This window comes from Rana temporaria, chromosome 4 (genome assembly GCF_905171775.1).
Source record: "Rana temporaria chromosome 4, aRanTem1.1, whole genome shotgun sequence".
NCBI lineage: Eukaryota > Metazoa > Chordata > Amphibia > Anura > Ranidae > Rana > Rana temporaria.
The window spans coordinates 122055357-122078625 of NC_053492.1; positions in this window are offsets into that span (position 1 = coordinate 122055357).

Below are 23269 nucleotides of genomic sequence, written 5' to 3' on the forward strand. Positions count from 1 at the left end.
CCCATGAGAAGCCGTTTCCCATGGGGGTACTTGTGTGTGCTCGCACCCGAATCCTGTTGCTTCGTCCATTGACATGGACAGCAGTACTCGGCCCCGCCCCCCACTTCCTCGTCATCGGCTTTGAGTGACAGCACTGGGAGCCAATTTCTCCCGGTGCCCCAGCAAAGCCAGCGAGACTCGGAAGTGAGGGGAGAAAAGAGTTGCAGACGTACTCGGCGCTGAATGGAATGAGGGCTCAGGTAAATAAAAGAGGGGTGAGGAAGGGATGCTGACACCTAAACATTTTTTACCTTAATGCAAGGAATACATTAAGGTAAAAAAATGTTTAGGCTTTATAACCACTTTAAGCAACAGACAGAATGGATTCATGAAAGGCACAAGTTGTCAGACAAATCTGATTTCCTTTTATAAGGAGGTTAATAAAACCTTGGACAGAGGCGTGGCGGTGGACGTGGTATACTTGGATTTTGCAGATGCGTTTGACACAGTTCCCCACACATGGGTAATGTGTAAGGTAAGGTCTACAGGATTGGAAATATCAGTTTGTAAATGGATAGATAACTGGCTAAAAGACTGAGTAGTGGGTAATGATTCTTACTCTGAATGGTCTAAGGTTATCAGTGGTGTACCCCAAGGTTCAGCGTTGGGAGTCGGGACCATTACTTTTTAATATCTTTATAAATGATATTGGGTCTGGGATTAAAAGTAAAATTTCAGTCTTTGCAAATGACACCAAGCTATGCAGTGGAATAACGTCCTTGCAGGATGTCGCCAATTTACAAGCTGAACTCAAAGCTCTGTCTAATTGGGCAACTATGTGGCAAATGAGGTTTAATGTTGATAAATGAAAAGTTATGCATTTGGGAGCTAAGAATATTCATGCAACTGGGGGAATCAATGGTAGAGAAGGATCTGTTTTTTTTTTTTTTTTTGGTAGATCATAAGCTTATTATAATAGCATTAAATGCCAAGCTGCGGTTTCCAAATCAAGCAAAGTACTTTCCTTGTATTAAGAGAGGTATGTACTGCAAAGAGAGAGATACAATTTTGCCCCTGTACAAATCATTACTAAGACCTCATCGGGAATATGCAGTTCAGTTTTGGGCACTAGTTTACAAAAATGATATCAGGGAACTGGAGAAAGTGCAGAGAAGTCCAACCAAACTGATAAGAGGCATGGAGGAGCTCAGCTATGAGGAAAGATTGAGAAGAGAAGATAAGTGGTCCATATAGTGAACTTGGTGTAGAGAGTTATTTACTTTAACTAGTAGCCGACCAGCCACCGTCATTATACGGCGGCAGGTCGGCTCTCCTGGGCGAGAGCCCGTAGCTATACGTCCTATCGTATAGTCCCCGCTCGCCCCCGACTCCCGTGCGTGTGCCCGGCGGGCGCGATCGCCGCCGGGCACACGCGATCGCTCGGTACAGAGCGGGGAACGGGAGCTGTGTGTGTAAACACACAGCTCTCGTTCCTGTCAGCAGGGGAAATGCTGATTTTCTGTTCATACAATGTATGAACAGAAAATCAGTGTTTCCCCTAGTGAGGCCACCCCCCCCCCCCACAGTAAGAACACACCCAGGCATACTTAACCCCTTCCCCGCCCCCTAGTGTTAACCCCTTCACTGCCAGTGGCATTTTTATAGTAATCTAATGCATTTTTATAGCACTGATCGCTATAAAAATGCCAATGGTCCCAAAAATGTGTCAAAAATGTCCGAAGTGTCCGCCATAATGTCGCAATACCGAAAAAAAAATCGCTGATCGCCGCCATTACTAGTAAAAAAAATATTAATAAAAATGCCATAAAAATACCCCCTATTTTGTAAACGCTATAACTTTTGCGCAAACCAATCAATAAACGCTTATTGCGATTTTTTTTACGAAAAATATGTAGAAGAATACGTATCGGCCTAAACTGAGGAAAAAAAATGTTTTTTTATATATTTTTGGGGGATATTTATTACAGCAAAAAGTAAAAAATATTCATTTTTTTCAAAATTGTCGCTCTATTTTTGTTTATAGCGCAAAAAAATAAAAAACGCAGAGGTGATCAAATACCACCAAAAGAAAGCTCTATTTGTGGGAAAAAAAGGACGCCAATTTTGTTTGGGAGCCACGTCGCACGACCGCGCAATTGTCTGTTAAAGCGACGCAGTCCCGAATCGCAAAAAGTACTCTGGTCTTTAGGCAGCAATATGTTCCGGGGGGTAAGTGGTTAAGGTAATCACAGAGGTCAAGGGGGCACTGGAAGAAAAGAGATTTAATCTCCAAACAAGAAAAGGTTTCTTCACCGTAAGAGCTGTGAAAATGTGAAATAGACTCCCTTAAAGCAGAGTTCCACCCAAAAATGGATGTTCCGCTTTAAGGGAAGGTGACCCACTGACATGCCATATTTTTTTTGGGGGGGGGGGCAGAAACCCTCTTTTTAAAGGGTTCCAACTTCCACTTCCTCCCAGGGCACCGTGGCACCTGAAGGAAGTTCACCTCTCCCCCCTCTCTCTCGGCAATCATCTGGGACACATCACAGGTCTCAGATGATTGCTCCGCCAGTCACAGTGTGCAGTGTGGCTTGCGCATACGCAGTGCGTGCACAGCTGTGAAGTCACGCCCGGCGCCCACACTGACAATGCCAGCGCCGCAGAGAGGAGGGGAGGAGGGGGAAAGGTGCAGGGCTTCGTTCCTCTACATCACTGGAAGGTGGGACAGGTAAGTGTCCGATTATTAAAAGCTCAGCAGCTGCAGTATTTGTAGCTGCTAACTTTTAATATTTTTTTTTAATAGGAACTCCGCTTTAAGAGCTGGTTCTGGCCAACTCAGTAAATTTGTTTTAACAAAGGCCTGGATTCTTTCCTAAATGCACAAAATATATATATATATGAATACTAATATTTATAGGTCAAGTTGATCCAGGGAATATCTGATTGCCTCTTGGGGATCAGGAAAAAAAAAATTCCCCACTGAAGCAAATAGCATCATGCTTTATTAGTTTTTTTTTGCCTTCACCTTTGTGTATTGGATAATGTATATGGAGGTTTTCTATTTGAGTGTGTTATGCCTTGTTTCCACTGAATGGAACGGTTTGGGTCAGTAGATTTGGAACGGTTTAGAATGGACCGGTCTATTCTCGTGAGCGTTTCCACTGCAAATTGGACCGTCAGGGACCATACAGGATTTAGAAAAAATGCCTAGCACGTCCACCAATCAGTGGAATGTATTGCATCTCCGCCCTAATGGAACCGTTCCATTTTCTATGGCCCCACATCTGTAGCAGGACCCAGAATGGTCCGGTACGGTTCGGTTTTATGGCACACTTTCATAATGGAAACACCCAAAATAGCGTACCGAACCGAACCGTACCGAATCAATCCGCTCAGTGGAAACGAGGCATTAGTTTCATTTCATTTATTCTTTGTTGATTAAACTGGATAGACTTGTCTTTTTTTTAATCAGATTAACTACGTAACTACGGTATGTTGTTTGAATTGGATATGTGGAAGCAAGGAGTGATTTGCTGTACACTGGCACAAAAGTATTGTAGAGAAAAGAGCACAAAAGACTTGGCCTAGAGAACGGGACACTTTATGGATTTATGTGGATATCTGTTGCACTTTAATGTTGTTAAAAATTGTGTTATATTACCGTATAATGATATTATAAGGGTGATTGATACAGCGGCTAAAAGATTCTTTAGGGTAGTAGAGGTCTATAAACGTTTTAGTGGCTCCATGTAATGTCTTATTGTGTTTGAGTGCTAGGCATCTGGAGACAGTAACAACATAACATCTACAGGAACCTTTTTGCATATTCTGTTATTGTTCTTGTAACATTTAAATGATGACATTGTCTCTTCATTTTTATATTTTTTAAAAGCTCTTTTCTTATTATTTATAGCTTTTATGTTTTATTTTTAGTCTTTTAAACCTATTTCCCATGGTAATATATTTTGCAGTGTGTTAACATACAGTCATTTCGAAGAATTCCAATTTCTGTTCTGTGTTCATTGATGCCAATATTCACCCCTAGTCTTTGTATTCAGCCCCCTTTACTCTGATACCCCTAAATACAATCTAGTGGAACCAATTGCCTTCAGAAGTCACCTGATTAGTAAATAGAGTCCACCTGTGTGTAATTTAATCTCAGTATAAATACATCCTGCAACTTGCCACAGGCTGAATAGACTATGGAAAAAAGGCACATGACAGAAATGTTGTAAAAAAAAGGTTTAGCACCCCTCCTGCATGGGGTAGTGGGAAAGACTCACCTCCAGCAGGGAGAAGACTAGCATTTACCACAGGGTGGATCCATGGTCACAGTGGAGAGCATCACATGACAGTGAAGGGGACCAGTCACTTTGGTCTTTTCAAGTTTTATTGCTCCAGCTTCACAGGGAGAGAAGGTTTGGTCTCCAATAGTTGCGAGAGCTTCCAGTCCAAGGGAGTGCCAGGATACTCTAAAGGTCAGGTCAACAACTTTTCTTCGGGGGTACTGTAAAGGAGATGCATGTGTTTAGCAATTTCACCTGATGGTCAAGGTAATGTTTAGCCGTGTTGGTCAAAAAAAAAGATGGAATTATTGTCTCTGCCTGGGTGGAGGAACCAGTGGGGCATCGCCACCACATGGTTCCAAGAAGCCCCCATAGAGGTTCCCACAAAAGAAGCCGCTGCTGTCCGGATGCCTAAGGATCATTACATACTGTATAGTCATACCATCTGGGAAAAGCGTCACTGAATGCCTTAAAAGGGTTGATGTAACTACAGACTTCCCATATACCACCAAGGGGATTCGTCTCTTGTCAAATGCAAAGAGTGTCCGTAGGTTATCCTCCCAGGCATAGAACTTAAGTGCAGACAGAGGCAATAATTTCATCTTTCTTTTATGACCAGCACAGTGGAGGTCTCTAGGACCCAGCATCTGCCAGAGCACAAGAAGGGCTCTAGGACCCAGCACCTCTGCCAGCACATCACATGGGCCTTTATAAGGAAGTCAGCCCTTGGCTAAAGTGCTGTTTGACCTCAGCTGTTACTGACGTTCCTGTGTTTCCTGTTTCTTGTGATTCTTGATTACCGCCCTGGCTTGTTCCAGACCTGTCTCCTGCCTGCCTCCTGACCTTGACCTTGGCTTATTAAACAGACCTCCTCAGCCTGCTACCTGTCTTGACCTTGGCTCTCACCTAACCTTGTATCCTCTGCTATCCACCTGGCACCAAATCTTGGCTTGTATTGACTAACCCTACATCTCACAGGTCGCCTGCAGAGTTGCTTGCAGAAAAAGCTCAGGAACACCGCTGATGTGCTGTGGAGGTGCTATGTTCTAGAGCTCTTCTCGTTCTCTCACAGATGCTGGGTCCTAGAGACCTCTTTCTATTGGTACCCTGACAGGTATATATTACCCTGACCATCTGAGGTGAAATTGCTGAGGAAGTAATGACCAAACATTGATGGTCAGAGGGTATAGGACTAGTCACCAATATTGCCAGTGGTATTCCTATAGGTGATCTTTCTCCATTATTGACATATCACGTCTTGTTCTGCATTGTGTCTCTGTGTGGAAATAGCTATCTTGGTGCAAGAAGGGATTTACTTCCTAGTGACAGTGTGAGGGAATGTGATGAGTATAATGATAACCAGAAAATGCCTACTTTCTATGCATCTTTTCTATACTATAAAGTCTATATTGTTTTTGTATGTACACAACTGCTTTAACTTTTCCTTATTCAAGAGAGCCTCTAATAAAAACCCCTCCCACCGAGTCAAGGATGACTGAAGATAAAAATGGCGTTTGCCCCTTGTACCCACGTATCCTGAGCTATGCGGAAGTGAAAAGAGACCAGAGGACACTCAAACTTTGACCATCACATTTTTGTACTCTTCATGTATTTCAGCCAATCAGATGTGTTTTTTAGACTCACATTAACATAATAGTGACGTATCGTGCTGTGTGTAAAAAGAGCTTGGTACTGCCTGTAATAAAATATAGATAAGGAAGTGATTGAACTGAACAGATGTGTCAGTGAGTTACTCCCGGCGTGCACGTAAATCTCCACTTTACAATTTGGAACATCAGTAGAAATCCATTTGAACCTTTTTGAGGCTCTCTACCCTTACAACAGAAAAACAGAAAAACACAAAAAAACAGTGAGCAGGTATGCCATCACCAAATTTCACTTCTAATATCCTGAAACTACCAGTAAGAGGCAGTAGGGTCTTAGATCTCACACTGCAGACATGCAGGTACGAGGCTGTAGGCACTGGCGTAACTAGGCCCCCTGACATACTAGGAGGTGCACTGCTAAGGAAAGTTAGGACACAAGGTCGATTTTTCTATTCAATAGCAAATCTTCACTTTTTGAGTTTAAGCTCACTTAAAATAAAGATGGGAATGGCATTTGTGTGTATTACCTAAAGATAAATTACAGAAACCATTGACTTCAGCTGACCTACAGTTCAAAAAAGGGGCTCATGGGTATGAATATCAGGTAACCCGAATTTACCGTAACAGTGCATTTTTTGTAAAACATACTGATAGCATTTAACCTGAACCCTGAAAGACATTCTCCAAGTAAGATGCTCTCTATAACCACTTGCAGTACAAGCTAAGCCCCATGCCCTATATCTATTTTCCCTTCATCTTCCAATGTCTTTCATGCTCCTTGTACACTGTGCAGAGTAGGGGTATTGCTAGTATAAGTGATAATAACGGATATGTGAGTAAGGCATTATACATACAGCTGTTCATAAACCATCTATGAGTCAGGAGATTGTATGCAGGTCTTCCGGTGCTCTGTCTACACTTCCCTTGTGTAACAATTTAGCAGACTATTTCAGGCTTCTGGAGGTCAGCCGTAGCACAGCTGTCTGTGGTTACTCTGTCTAATGCAGACATTATACAAGACTGTGCGGTAAACACAAATCAGCCTCCTAGATGAAAACAACATACCTGATGATGCACGCTATGCTTACAGTCATGTATTTACCCTACTAATAGGACATTCTGTGCTGTTTTGGACTTTGTGCACATAATCATCAGCAAGCCGCAAGACATTAAGGCATTAGTGTGGGCACAAGGCAAGGAACACATTAATGTCCCTTTTTCTTCTGGAACATGTGAGCATAGTTGGCAGTGTCTCATTCAGAGGATACTGCAATACTTTCCACTAGACATGCACAAGGAGATATTGGAATTAATGCTAATTACGGCACTCATGACCTCAGTTATAAAAGTGCCCTCAGGAATACTCGCAACACTCTTGCCATCTGACCCACCTCAGGCTTGGTCTTGGACAGAACATGAGTGTGGCACGATAGACAGAAAAATTTACAAAAATTATTCAGTTGTAACTAGAGAAAGAATAGCCAACAGTCACCAATTCGATTCAAACCTTCAGATCTTAAATGCCAGCTAGACGCTAAAAGCTTGAGTATGACTAGTAGGTGTGGGCAACACAAACAGCTCTTATTAGTACTTAAGGGTAATCTACCAGAATTGCAATTACACTTATATGTGGGTACTAGTCAGTTAATCACTCAAGCAATTTTTGTATCTCTCCAGCACTCCAATTACGTCATCCAGCAAGGTCCCAAAGTGAACCTAAACCATGGAGAGGCACAAAAAAGCTTTACTGGTATAGAGCAGTAATAACATCTTTTGGTGTTTTAAATATGTAAATGGAGTACAATGCTAAAATTCTAAGTTTAGATGATTGTACATCTTAGGTCTCATCTTTTCCTCCTCCAGTGTAGTGCTTTGCAGTCCTTCTTTTGATGGATAGGATTTACACTGTGTATCTGCCCGTAGCTTCTGATTAGTCAGCTGGAAGAGAACATATTGTCGATCAAATAAATAATTTTGATGGGAAAAGGAGGAAAGCCAATAGCTGCAGTCATCCAAGCGTTGTGTTTGCTTTATAAGGCTGGATTCACACCTATGCATTTTTAATGCTTTTTGCATTAAGCAGATTTGCACTACAGAACGTGTTCCATAGGAAACCATGTTAAAAGGACTGAAGTGCAAATATGCAAAATGCAAAAAGCACTAAAAATGCATAGGTGTGAATCCAGCCTAAGGCGAGCTGGCCATGGCAGAGCTAGTGTGGTAAGGATTTTATGTGGGCCCCTAAACACCTGCATTTCTCCACCCCTGTGTCATGTCCTCTCAGGCCTGGTTCACACATATGCAATTTTTTTTACTGCTTTTTGCAGAAACACACTACAGTCCATTTAACATAATTTCCTATGGGACACGTTCACATATATGCTTTTTTAAGCCCCTGCATTTTTGGAAAGGGCCAGGGACTTTTTTAAACTCCCATGGGAGTCAGTCCCCGGAAGTCGGGTGGAAAATAGCCATAATAAGGTATGTAGAGCCAAAAAAAAAAAAAAAGGGCATGCTGTACATGGTGGAAATATAAAGAATATGATCTTATATACATTATTTGGGTGAACCCCTGCTTTAAGTAAGTGCACACATGAAGTCCACATTAGGTGTAAGACCCATTCTGTCACTGGGAGTGAGGTGACAGAGGTACGCTGGACTGGTGGAGAGTGCATGGGCTCAGCTGTGTCCCTTCTAAATGCAACATACATTGAGGAAGGTGTGTGGTACCATGGCACTCGGGGCCGGATTCCAGACAAGGCCAACAAGGCCAGGCCTCGGGGCGGCAGTGGGTGCAGGGGCGGCACTGCGGCTGAGAGGAGAGGACACTTTCACTTTCATTTCCGGAGTTCCCCCCTGTTATGTCACGGATGGTGAGAGGAGAGAAAACAGAGGGAAGAGGAGGTGAGACCCCCCCCCTCGGTTCTCAATGTCATTTTGTCAGACCCACCAATGCTCAATGTCACCCCCCTGCTTCTCAATTTTCGGCAGCAGCACCCCCCGCCTCTCAATGTCATATTCAGCAGCAAACCCCCCCCCTCCTTCTTCGTGTGTTGCCGAAAAAGTCCCCGGATAATGTCCCCCCTGTACTGCGCAGGCGGGGGGCGGCATAGAAGGACCCGGCCTTGGGGCGGCAAAGGGAGTAAATCCGGGCCTGATGGCACTGCACATTTTACATTTAACTACTGCACACAGTGTATGGCTCATCTCTAAGCTGGGGTACTGCCATGACGTTGACTTACACATGAACGCGGCTCCACCCACAGTAGGCCCCGCCCACAATCATGCATTAGCAGCTCTTAGCAATAAATTACAGATGATTGGAGCATTGTGGCATCATGTGAAAGTGATCAGGGGTCTTCAAACTACGGCCCTCCAGTGGTTCAGGAACTACAATTCCCATCATGCCTAGTCATGTCTGTGAATGTCGGTGTGTTACAATGCCTCATGGGATATATAGTTCTACAACAGCTGGAGGGCCGTAGTTTGAGGATCCCTGCCTTATTTTATAGAGATTATTTCCTTCTATATATTTAATGATCAACTGGTACTTCTGATGCTACTAGGCAACAAAAAAAAGCTAGCAATTGGTTAAATCTGCCAAAAGATGATGGATGAAAAAAAATAGACACAATACTTCTTTTTTTTTCTTAAGGTTTTCTAGCCTGTCCAGTGATTATTTTCCCCCAAGAACTGTCTGGCGGTGGTCTCTGTGGGCACTGAGATGAATCCCTTGAGGGCAATGGTCCTATTAGCAGTGCAGCAATATCAATACTGTAAGTAGAGGGTTACTTCCTTGCACCGTTCAGGTACAGGCATCTGAAGATTAATTGTATGAGCAAATATTACAGTTCTATTAAACCTGTGACACGGGGGTCTGATCGCTGATACATATTGCATATGTCACGCTGCAGAGGGCTGTCACATTAGTCTTCTCCTCGCCACCTTTTTCTTTCTGGCTGGAATACTTGCCAAGGTGACAAACACCCTCATTAAGTGTTTCATCAGCTCCCCTCTCTTCACCTGATGCCACTTATATCTCCGACTTCTCCGGGGAATCCAACAAGATGCTTGGAGTCACAACAGCACAATAAGACAAAATGGCTTATGTGTAACCCTTCGTCTGCCAAAGGGCTCTTCACACATCCTGTCTCACAGGTGCAGCAAGGTCACATCTCATGATCCTCATTTAGTAGAGGTTCTCTAGTGTAAGTATGCCCAGTGTTACCCCATTGTAACCAGACAGATCATGCAACTCTACACTCTACACTTTACACTTTCAAAATGACAGCTGGTTAATGAACAGAATTCTAGTCGGCTGATGAGGGGTAGCAGGTTACTTAATGCATGGGGGTAAGTGAGGATGATATTACAACTCAGTGGAAGAGATGTACTAAAACCAGTGCACATAGAATCTGCTGCAGCTGTGCATAGTAACCAATCAGCTTCTAACTTCAGCTTGTTCAATTAAGCTTTGTCAATAAAACCTAGAAACTGATTGGTTAGGCTAGGTTCACACCACGATTTTACCATCCGATAAACGGACCGTTAAATCGGATGGAATCGTATGTGACAAAATCGTATGTAATCGTATGTCAAAATTTTCACTAAAAAATCGGATCCTGATTTTAAATAATGTCTGGGAAAAAGAAGAATTTTGAAGTTATGGATATTCAGGGGAACCCCGCCGGCAATTTAAAACAAAAATGATGTGCGGTTCCCCCTAAATATCCATAACCAGACCCTTCAGGTCTGGTATGGATATTCAGGGGAACCCCGCCGTCAATTTAAAACAAAAATGACGTGCGGTTCCCCCTAAATATCCATAACCAGACCCGTTATCCGAGCACGTTGACCTGGCCGGCCGCAGAAAAGAGGGGGGGACAGAGTGCGGCCCCCCCTCTCTCCTGAACCGCACCAGGCCACATGCCCTCAACATGGGGAGGATGTCCCCATGTTGATGGGGACAAGGGTCTCATCCCCACAACCCTTGCCCGGTGGTTGTGGGGGTATGCGGGCGGGAGGTTTATCAGAATCTGGAAGACCCCTTTAACAAAGGGGACCCCCAGATCCTGACCCCCCCCTGTGTGAAATGGTAATGGGGTACACTGTACCTCTACCATTTCACGAAGGAAGTAAAAAGTATTGTAAAAAAAACACACTGACACAAAAGAATAAAGTCCTTTATTAAAAAAAAAAGAAAAAAAAAAATCCAGCGCTGAAAAATCCACTTGTTCCCGGCTTCCTGCGTTGTCCTGATCCTGCGACGGGTGCGGGTGATCTCCCGCGATGAGAAGATCCAGCGTCGGGTGATCTCCGCTCCGGCGATGTGAAGATCCATCCATCCGGCGCAGCAGCATCCCGGACCTCCTCTCACCGCTGGGCACAGCCCAGCGAATGAGCGGCTGAAGCTGTGACATTTCTTATATAGAGGAGGCAGAGCCACCCGTCACGTGACCCCGCCCCCTCTGACGTACCTCTGCTACGTCACTGGGGAAGACCAAGAAGAGGAAAGACCTCCCTCTTTTCTGCGGCCGGCCAGGTTAACGTGCTCGGATAATGGGTCTGGTTATGGATATTTAGGGGGAACCGCACGTCATTTTTGTTTTAAATTGACGGCGGGGTTCCCCTGAATATCCATACCAGACCTAAAGGGTCTGGTTATTGAATTTGCGGGGACCTCCGTTCGGGTTCGCTCAACCCTAGTAATAAAAAATCGGGTACGATTTATCGCACAGTCATCCGATTTAGTACGATTTACATTGACCACAATATAAAAAAAAAACGGACACGATTGTAATACGATTTCAAATCAGGACCAAAAATCGTGGGCAGACACGTTTTTTGATACGATTTTAAATCGTATTAAATCGTATGCGGATCAAATCGGATGCACTTGGGGACCTAAATTAATGAATGGCAGTGAATGGATCCGTTTTGCCATACAGATTTGTACGATTTTAAAGCTAAAATCGTGAGTAAAAAACGGATGACAAAATCGTGGTGTGAATGCACCCTTACTATGCACCAGATTCTGTGTGCACCAGTTTTAGTAAATCAACCCCCATTGTTAAAGTGTTTGTTACCGCAAAACTTCATATTATTTGTATGTGCCTGTTGTACCATGTACTTGTAGCGATACACCCTCAGGAGCCGCTGGTTGTTTTTTTTGGGATCGGCAAATTAAGTTACCTCCAATCGTTGTCTAGGGTGATAGCAGTGAGTAGAGCAGTAAGCGAATGTCCAATCAGCGAAACAGGTTTTCTGAATGCTTTATTTCTCGGTCCAACACGACCAACATCAACATGAGGTAGGACAGGAAAGGTTGATGAGGTAAGGAAACCTTGCAGTATCAGGCTTGGATAGAAGATGAGCAATCCTGCTCTTAGTAGTAATAGATACAATTCGTCACCACTCCAGCCAGAGTGGGTGAAGTGCCCCCGGACAGACCCCTGCCACAGGCCTGGCAGCCGAAGTGTCACTTTGAGGATGCTGGGAGGAGCAGGTCTCTGCCACAGACCTGGCTCTGAGGGAGCCTCTGCCACAGGCCTAGAACTTGGATACTTGAATAAGCTAGATGGTTGAGCTTATCCTCCCAGTAGATTTGCGCTAGGGACAGTTGAAGTGTACCTGTCAATGTCCCGGTCACCAGATCCCCGATGGTTCGTTCAAGCCCTTTTGGACAACCTGCCCCTGGGTTCTCCTCAAAGCGATCCCCCACCGAACAGCATACAGCCTGGGATCTCCTCAGTAGAAAGAGGACCCAGTCAGTCACTGGGGCCCCTCTGTTGCATCAGTTGCTCTGGGCCAGGTCAGGAACTCCGCTTTGCGCGCGACCCCAGGCCAGGTAGGCCATAGTGGTGGGGCCCGCGATGTGCGCACACCCTAAAGGTGGGTGCCGCACCCGGAACCCGCGAAGACCCAAGAACAACGGCCTCCGCCACAGAAATACTCCCTCCCAGCATGCACAGCGAGGCTCAACTCCTCTCATTGGCTGCTGGGAAAAAGCGGCTCCGCCTGGACCTCTCTGGTGCCACCTGTCGCCCAGGGATGGTACCACATCCCTAGAACGCAGTCTGACCAACAGAACAATCCAGATTTGGCAACAGCCAAATTTAACACAATTAGGAATGAGAGCAAACTATCTCTCTCATTCCCCCACTAACTTTAGCGTAGCGCCTTTACTGAAAGTAAGGGGGCGCTACATACTCATATGAGAAAGTATCCTGTTCTCTTTGTATTGCTTTCTTTATGTGAAATCCCTGGTATTCCTGTCAGTCCCTCTGCTTTCCTTTAACAAAAACTGACCACACTAAGCAGGAAAACACATCGTGGTCAGTTCTCTAGCTATGCTGGGAACTCAGTGTGCGCTCCTCCAATGATCAGACTTGTCCTGACACGCCCCTCCCTGCACTGCCATTCACTGGGAAGCTTGGTGTACTGCTGCTTCTCCTCCCCCCAGCTCTTATGCAGCTGAGAACAGAGGGAATGTGGTCACTTATAAAAAAGGGAAATAAGGTATTTATAATGTATTTTTATATCTATACAAAATTGACGTCCTTTTTTTCCCACAAACAGAGCTTTCTTTTGGTGGTATTTGAGCACCTCTGCGGTTTTTATTTTTTGCGCTATAAACAAAAAAAGAGCAACAATTTTGAAAAAAAAAAAAAACAATATTGTTTATTTTTTTCTATAATAAATAGCCAATTTTTTTTTTAAAAACTATTTTTTTTTCTCATTTTAGGCCGATCCGTATTCTTCTACGTATTTTTATAAAAAAAAAAAAAATCGCAATAAGCGACTGGTTTGCGCAAACGTTATAGTGCCTACAAAATAGGGGACAGATTTATGATTTTTTTTTTATTATTATTTTTTTTTTTTACTAGTAATGGCGGCGATCTGCGATTTTTATTGGGACTGCGACATTACGGCGGACATATCGAACACTTTTGACACATTTTTGGGACCATTCACATTTATACAGCGAACACTGCTATAAAAATGCATTGATTACTGTATAAATGTGACTGGCAGTGAAGGGGTTAACTAACACTAGGGGGCGAGGAAGGGGTTACATGTGTAAACTGGGAGTGTTTCTAACTGTGTGGGGGGAGGGGACTGACTGGGGGAGGTGACCAATGCTGTGTCCCTATGTACAAGGGACACAGCATTGGCCTCCTCTCCCTGACAGGACGTGGATCTGTGTGTTTACACACACAGATCCACGCCCTTGTCTGTGTATCCGCCGATCGCGGGTGCCTGGTGGACATCGCGGCAGCCAAGCACTCGCATCGGCACTTCAGTGATGCCGCGGGAGCACGCGCGCGCCGCCCGCACACCCCCCAGTGGCCAGAGGATCGAAGGATGTCCATAGACGTCCTCCCGGCAATTGAGAGCCACCTTGTGGCCGTCTTTTGTCAATTGCCGGGGCGTAAAGTGGTTAATAAAATGTATGTTATGTTTTGAAAGGTTATTGATATGTTAATTATTGGATATTAATATTTGATTAATAAAACGACTGCTTTGGCCAATTTACTCCAATTATGTGTGGTGTAGTCATTAGATGAAAGGATGGCGTTATTGGTATAGCAGGTAACAAGCCATAGTTAATACCATAGTCAGGAACTGGTGAATGTTCTACAAGAGAAAATGTATTAAATTAAAATATATATACAGGGCCTACTCACAAGTGTAGTAGAAAGAATCGCAGTAAAGCTTAATCAACATAAGCTGCAGTAAGAAGACCTCGAACCACACTCCGATCAGTCATGGAGAAATTGAAAAGGGTCACCGCCGACTAACGCGTTTCGAATCTCTAAGCCTCTTCATCAGAGCCAAGCACTGGTGAATGTTCTTTATAAGTCTAGTGACTTTTGGCATTATTCACCTCCTTATAAGAATGAGAAAAAATGTGCGTTTTTATTTTTTTAATGAAATTCCTGCAAAAATTGAGAGATTTTGAAGAAATGTTGCCTTTGGGAAATATACATTGATGTCAATGGGAAAGGCAAAATGAAGTTTTTTTCTGAAAGGTTCAATGAGCTTTAATTGGCTCCTGAAGGTTATCGATGCTCCTGTTAGGCTGGGTTCACAGTATTGCGAATTGGATGCGGAATTTCCCGCATCCAATTTGCATAGCAGGAGATTGTGACCGGCTCTTTATGGAACTGGTTTACACATCTCCGGAGCGGCTCCGGTGTGAATTGTACAGGAGTCCTGTGCGTCTTCTGGTAGGGTTCAGGTCTGAATTCAGCCAAAAATTCCAGCTGAAATCAGACCTGAACCGGTGAATGAAAACACACCGGACTCCTGCTGTGAGCCGATCCGTGCTCTAGTGTGAACCCAGCCTTACAGCGGGAGTAAACTCCCATGCATGAATTTTACCTATAGGTAAGCCTATAATAAGGCTAACCTGTAGGTAGTGTAAATATCTCCTAAATTTGCACTGTTTAGGTGATTTTTCCTGTAGATACTTCACCGGCGAATGCGCTCTGATGAAACGGCATACCCATACCGTTCCTCCAGAGTCCTGCGCCATAAACGTCGCCTCCTGTGCACATGCGTTGGAGTGATGTCATTGCGGCTGGGGGCCAGTCACACAGCCGAAGTCCGAAAACCTGGACGGAAGATTGGGTGAAGATATAGGGCTAGATTCACGTACGGCGGCGTATCTTTCTGTAGTAAGTACTGTATTCACAAAGCACTTGCCTCCTAAGTTACGTCGGCGTAGCGTAAATGGGCAGGCTTAAGCGCGCCTAATTCAAATGAGGAAAAGGGGGGCGTGTTTTATGTTAATGAATCGTGACCTGACGTGATTGACGTTTTTAATGAACGGCGCATGCGCCGTCCGTGAACATATCCCAGTGTGCATTGCTCCAAAGTACGCTGCAAGGACGTACTTTCGACGTGAACGTAAATTACGTCCAGCCCCATTCACGGACGACTTACGCAAACGACGTAACATTTTCAAAATTCGACGCAGGAACGACGTCCATACATAACATAGGATACGCCTCATATAGCAGGGATAACTTTACGCCAGAAAAAGCCTAACGTAAACAACGTAAAAAAATGCGCCGGGCGGATGTACGTTTCTGAATCGGAGTATCTACCTAATTTGCATACTCCTCGCGTAAATCGACGGAAGCGCCACCTAGCGGCCAGCGTAAATATGCAACTAAGATATGACGGCGTAAGAGACTTACGCCAGTCGGATCTTAGCAAAATTCCGGCGTATCTTGTTTTCTGAATACAGAAAAAAGATATACGCCGGAGCATCCTAGAAGTTACGCGGCGTATGAATAGATACGCCAGCGTAACTTCTTTCTGAATCTTCCCCATAAGCACCTTCATCAGTGACAGCTCGCCCCTGGAGGGTTTTTTCTAAGGTAAGTTTTACAAAATATGCTAGTCTGCGATGCATACTAGCACATTATGACATTGCATTTCAGTTTTTTTTAAAAAAGCCAGCGGTTTACTACTGCTTTAATGATACTGGACCTGTTCTCCAAAAATGGCCTCATACTAGCCATATTATATTACATTTTTTAAACAGAAAAAGCAAACAGTGAAGAAATTACAGTATATAAATAACAATTAAATGCACACACACACAAATGGGAAATACATGCAAATACACAGAACACTAAATGAAACTACCACAAATACCCCCCCCCCTTTTTTTTTTGACAAATCACCTAAGCAGCACAATTAATAAGAAAATATGCTAATTCCGCAATTAAATCAATTTGACTGAAATCACCTCATAGGCATCCTTCTGTTTGTATCCCAGTTCAGTAGTCATTTATGACTTATAGGGATCTGTTTATCATTTTTCATTACACAAGAGTCACCTAGCTTTCATCCAAGATACATACCTTTTAGTTGTAAAAATGTATAAATCCTGGGTTGTGTGCAACATTTATAAATAGACCCCATTACCTCACAATCTCCTTAGATCCAGCTTGCAATGACACAAATACAAAACTCTAATATTAGATACTAGGCCCGCCAGCTGAGTCCCTGCAGGTAGTGACCTGAAATCCCTTAAGAATCATTTCTCAAGTATGACTAACATTTTGTGTTTTGAGGATTGCCCTTATCAAACACAGAAGACTTTCCTTCTGTTTGACTGGGTCACTAATTACACTGCTGGTAATTACTCCCACTGAGAGGAATCCTCATAACTGCCTGGTATTTCAGGATTGAAGCTGGCAAGGCCAAACAGAACAGAAAAGGTAGATGTCCCCCACAAGTCTATAAAGGGCAAGTCTGCAAAATGCAAAAATCACTAAAAATGCATAGGTGTGAATCCAGCCTATTACAGTCAGTGTTCTCCATGTGGAGGGTTGGTGGAGAAGGCCGTCTCCACCAGGAGAACACAGTGATTATTGCTATCAGCTATAACAGCTGTTAGCAATAATAGCATGTAAAATCCGGCAGGCTGGTTGTACCCAAGTTTTTCGATCAACATGGGTACATTCAGCCTGTCAATTAGACATGTGCACAGAAAAAAAATGTTTTTTTTTGTTCCGTTTCGTATCGTTCCGTAGGTTCGTTCCCGTTCGTTTTTCGTAAGTCGCCCGTTTTCCCTGTTCGTTCCCGTTCGTTTTTCGTACGACGCGATTTTTTCGTATTCCGATCGTTTCGTATTTTGGTTACCGTTTTATTTTCGTACATGCGGGATGGTTCGTTATTCTGTTTAATTCATGTTCGTTACTTGTTAGACAATAATTTTCGTGAATTTTCGTCATTTTGTACTTTCGTAAATATATTGCGGGATTCGCGGCACTTTCAACACGCGGCTCATCCATATTAACTATTGTTAAGCCCCATACACTTGGTTTAACTTTTTTAAACTCCATCAGAAAACCATTTTTTGGTTCCAGGTTCAAAAGTCTGGCCAACTGATCTCCCACAGAAAATCCACAGAAAAGTACTGTACTCAGCACAAAAGAGAAGCTGCTTCACTAACTAACTACACTCACTGCCCATTCAAAAAAACAAAAATTACATCTTATAACAAAAGATTTGCATTCTGTATTTTGAAACCAAATTACGAACAGAAAAAAGGAATTCAGAATACAAATCTTTTGTTATAAGATGTCATATGAACATACAAACAGAAAAAGGATTCAAACAAAATACAAAACGAAAATCTTTTGTTAGATGTCATATGAACATACGACTGAAAATCAAAATACGAACAGAACAAGGATTCAAACAAAATACAGAATGCAAGTCTTTTTGTCATTTTCGTTCTTTTGCCGTTTTCGTTTTGACGTATTTTCGTCGGATAGTTCGTTCGTATTTGCGGTTGTTCGTTATGCGGCTCATTCGTAATCCCGTCGTTTTCGTATTTTGGTGCTTTAATTTTTTCGTATGTACACATTATTCTGCGGATACGAAAATGAACATATAACATTCGTACGAATGGGAATGCACATATCTAGACATGGTTCGAATCTTCCCTGGTTCCTGCTGACCTGGCCAAGATTCAAAACATCTATGGCCAGCTTTAGCTTTTCAAGCATGAACTTTTAACAAAAAGTAAATTGGCCATTGGGTGGGGGGCCCCATAAAGCTCTAGATAGGCTTTAAATTCCTCACCTCCCCTATAGACTTTAGTGTTGGTAGAGATTAATTGCTCATTTATAAGATTGTTGGGTTGCATGTTTCACCCAGATATCTCCTGAAGTAGCACTTAAAAGGCCTATCGTTGGGACCAGTGCCAGGACAAGGTCATCCAGTACCCTGAATGAAGATGCCAAACTGCGTCCTCCACCACCCCAAGCATCACTCCTGTCATTCAGGTAGCTAGTAAATAAAGCACTATCCTGCTCCTGGTGCACCCTCATCCATATAAAAAAAACTGTGCCTCTCTTTCCCCCTTCTTTGTCTTGGCTCTGGTTGGGATGCATAAGGGCCCTTTCACACGGGGCGGATCAGTAATGATCCGCCCGTGCACCTCCACTTGCTCAGAGTATGGGGGGATCGGATGAACACGGACCGTATGTCCGTGTTCACCCGATCCGATCCGCCAGACGGAAGGAAAAGTAGGTTTTTCCTCCGTCACACTTTGGCGGATCGGAGCGGGTCGGATGTCAGCGGGCATGTCACCGCTGACATCCGCGGCTCCATAGAGGAGCACGGAGCGCCCGTACAGGTCCGCAAAAAAAACTGACAGGCTTAGGGCTCTTTCAATGTGAAAGAGCCCTAAGAGATTGTCTCTCCATAGACATACTGGGGTAGATTCATGTAGGAGATACGACGGCGTATCTCCAGATACGCCGTCGTATCTCTGAGTGTGCGGCGTCGTATCTATGCGCCTGATTCATAGAATCAGTTACGCATAGATTTGACTAAGATCAGACCGTCGTAAGTTTTTTACGCCGTCGTATCTTACTTGCAATTTTAGGCTGGCCGCTAGGTGGCGCTTCCGTATATTTACGCGTCGAATATGCAAATTAGGTAGATATGCCGATTCAGAAACATACGTTTGCACAGCGCATTTTTTTACGTCGTTTACGTTAGGCTTTTTCCAGCGTATAGTTACCCCTGCTATATGAGGCGTATCCTATGTTAAGTATGGACGTCGTTCCCACGATTTGCGGCGTCATTTCAAGCATGCGCACTGGGATTCTTTCACGAACGGCACATGCACCGTTCGTAAAAAACGTAAAATACGTGGGGTCACACTACATTTGCATAAAACACGCCCACATCAACCACATTTGAATTAGGCGGACTTACGCCGGACCACATACGTTACGCCACCGTAACATAGGGCGCAAGTTTCTTTCTGAATACGGAACGTGCGCCCTAATTTACGGCGCACATAGATACTTCATTGTATCTGAATCTACCCCAAATCGTTTTTCTACACATGCACAGAGGAAGTAAGAAAGCAACTGGGAGAGTTTGCAGTGGTGGTCACACATTGTGGATCTAAGGTGATCTTAAGACCCGTACACACGATCAGATTTTCAGATTGGAATTGTGTGATAGCAGGCTGTTGTCGGAAAATCCGACCATTTGTATGCTCCATCGGACAATTGTCGTTGGATTTTTTGCTAAAAAATGTTGGATAGCATGCTTTAAAATTTTCTGACAAATAAATGTGTGTTGTCGGATTATCAGATCGTGTGTACAGAAATCCATCGGACAAAACTCCAAAGTACAAACATGCATGCTCAGAAGCAATGCTCACCATAACACAACATTAGCAGAAGTTGCCCAAAGGGTGGAGCTAAAGAGCTGAAAAAAAACACATAGCTTTGTGTTGTTGACAATCCTTTGCCGTTTGTATGCAAGACAAGTTTATGGCCAACTCCCTTCAGACCAAAAGTCCTACGCTTGTCCACGGAAAATCCGATTGTGTGTACCAGGCTTCTGTGGTTCATTGTGATACAAACAACTAAAAACTTGCCACCCGCCCCATCTATAGCCGGCCATCACAGTAAGCAGCATTGGAAGGCTGAAACAGATAACAACAAAGCCTGGGATAAACTCAGAAAAACCCAAGCCTACATACCGACTAGCACGTTGACAACCAAATGAACCTGTCTAACAGCGTTTAAAAACAAGGGCATTTGCAAATGCATGCGTAAGCCACAGAGCCTCACCACGGCACCCTGGGTATCTGTGGTCCTAACGCCAAACTATGAGTGTCCCCACAATAGAGGCATATGCATTCTGATGGATAGGTGAGGGCAGGTGGGGCTGAACAGGAGCCCATTGGACAAAACAGTACAAACACGCATGCTCAGAAGCAATACTAACCATAACACAACATTAGCAGAAGTTGCCCAAAGGGTGGCGCTAAAGAGTTGAAAAAAACATGTTGTTTCGTGTTGTGTTGGCCGACAAATCTTTGCCGTTTGTATGCAAGACAAGTCATGGCCAACGCCATTCAGACAAAATTCCTACACTTTGGTCCACGAAAATCCGATCATGTGTACCGGGCTTCTGTGGTTCATTAATTCACTTTCAGACCTTAGATAAGTAAGGTGAAATATGAGAAGAATAAAGAAACATTCAACAAGCGTCCTGATGTCCTCCCCTCTGTCATCTGGAGACTGTTGGTTTCAGGACTGATTGCCACAAATAGGGGGGCTTTTACAAGCAATATTTCTCCACATGTCTGTAAATTGTTTTTTTTTCCCCATAAAGAATTGTATTGAGATAAATCAAAACATCGAGTCTTACATACAATGAACGTACATGAAGATACATTTATGTAGAGTCACAAGGCACATTGATGTTGCAAAAATGTTTTAAGGCCATAGAAACCATCAATAGTTCAAACCAACTACATGGGTTGGTCTGTGAGTTGTTTTTACCTTGTTTTTATCAATAAATATATGTAATTGGGATAATGCACTAGGCTGGTTTATGACTACTAGGATGTCCCCTATCCTGGACGGCAGCAAGGCCAGAGAAACTATCCCTTGAGTAGTAGACCACCCGGACTGTGTTTGTTTGCTGGTATTAAGGTGATTGGATATATAAATAGTTTATAAACAAGGGGCCATATTCTCAGAAGAGTTTACGACGGAGTATCTCAGGATACTCCGTCGTATCTCTATTTTTTGACCCCGTATCTATGCGAGTGATTCCTAGAATCATTTTCGCATAGATACGCTGAAGATCCGACATGTGTAAGTCACTTACACTGTCGGATCTTAAATGTAATTCGCCGCCGGCCGCTAGGTGGCGTTTACGTTCAGGTCTCATTTGTTTATGCAACGAATTCGTGTTGCGTAGCCGTCGTTTGCGTAAGCGTAAACTTACCCCAGCTATATGAGGGGTAAGTTTACGCAAGTCCGCCGTATCCATGTTAAGTAGGTGTCGGGTCCGCGTCGTCTTTTCCCCGGCGGGTACGTCGTTTTCCTAAGTCGTTCTTGAATACGACTTTACGTCAATGACGCACACGTCGGCGTCATTGACGTTTTCCCGCCGAGAGCTGGAGCATGCGCACTGGGCTATTTTTAGGCCCGGCGCATGCGCAGTTCGATCGAAACGGGGGCGCGCTTAATTTAAATATAAGCCGCCCCCTTTGAAATACGCGGGGATATGCCGGGCCTTTTGCACTACACCTCCGCAAACTACGGAGCAAGTGCTTGAGGAATACGGCACTTGCTCCAGTAAGTTGCGGCGGAGTAGTGTAAATGGCTTACGCTACGGCCGCCGCAAATGTAGGAGAATATGACCCAAGGAAAATACATACCGTAAATGGTCATCGTACAATTAGCCATCCCATTACATGGGATATGCCATTTTTCTTATGTGTTAGCGTATGTAGACTATAGATCTGTGTCACAGACATGTTTTTTAAACTTTTGTATTAATAAAACGTTGGCATTTTATTCAGTGGTACCGTTATAGTCTTTGGTTTCTAGCTTGTTTTTTTGCACATCTAAATGTAGCCTATACAGCAAAGCTAAATTCAAAACCAAGATTAACTATTTTATATTTATGAATAGTGATAGGTGGAAATCCTGCTGAGATGAGTCACCCTCTGGAAGTCTCATGTCACTTAAAGCGGAGTTCCACCCAAAATTGAACTTGGCACATTTGGCATGTCAATGTTTTGGGGGAGGGCGCCCAGCCCATACTTCCTCCCTGGCACCACGCCGCAGGTAAGAAGATCACCTCCCTCCCCCTGCAATCTTCTGGGACACGTCACAGGTCCCAGTAGATTGCCCGGCCAATCACAGCGTGGTTTCACACATGCGTAGTGTGTGTCCTGCTGTGAAGCCACAGCCGGGCGCCCACAGTAACAGTGCCGGAGCCGTGGAGAGAAGGGGGAGAGGAGTGTGGCTCTGATTATTAAAAGTCAACAGCTACACTTTTAGTAGCTGTTGACTTTTAAATGGGTGGAACTCTGCTTTAAAGCGTGTGTACATGCATGCGCAGTGCGCACCTGGCTGTGGAGCCGCAAGCTGTCACAGCCGGGTGCCCACACTTGTGATGCCGGCACCAGGGAGAAGAGAGGGAGAGAAGTGAGGCTTTGGGCGGCCACATAGCTGGAGCTGGATCCTGGGACAGGTGAGTGTATGTTTATTAAAAGTCAGCAACTACAACTCTTTTGTAGCTGCTGACTTTTAATAAACACAAAAATTAGTGGAACTCCACTTTAACCACTTCCATAACTGGGCACGTTAAACACTCTCCTGACCAGACCAATTTTCAGCTGTTCAGGGCTCTCACACTTTGAATGACAATTACTCAGGTCATGCAACACTGTACCCAAATGATTTTTTGTCCTTTTTGTTCCCACAAATAGAGCTTTCTTTTGGTGGTATTTGATCACCTCTGTGTTTTTTATTTTTTGCGCTATTAATGAAAAAAGACCGAAAATTTAGAAAAAAAAATGTTTTTTTCTTAGTTTCTGTG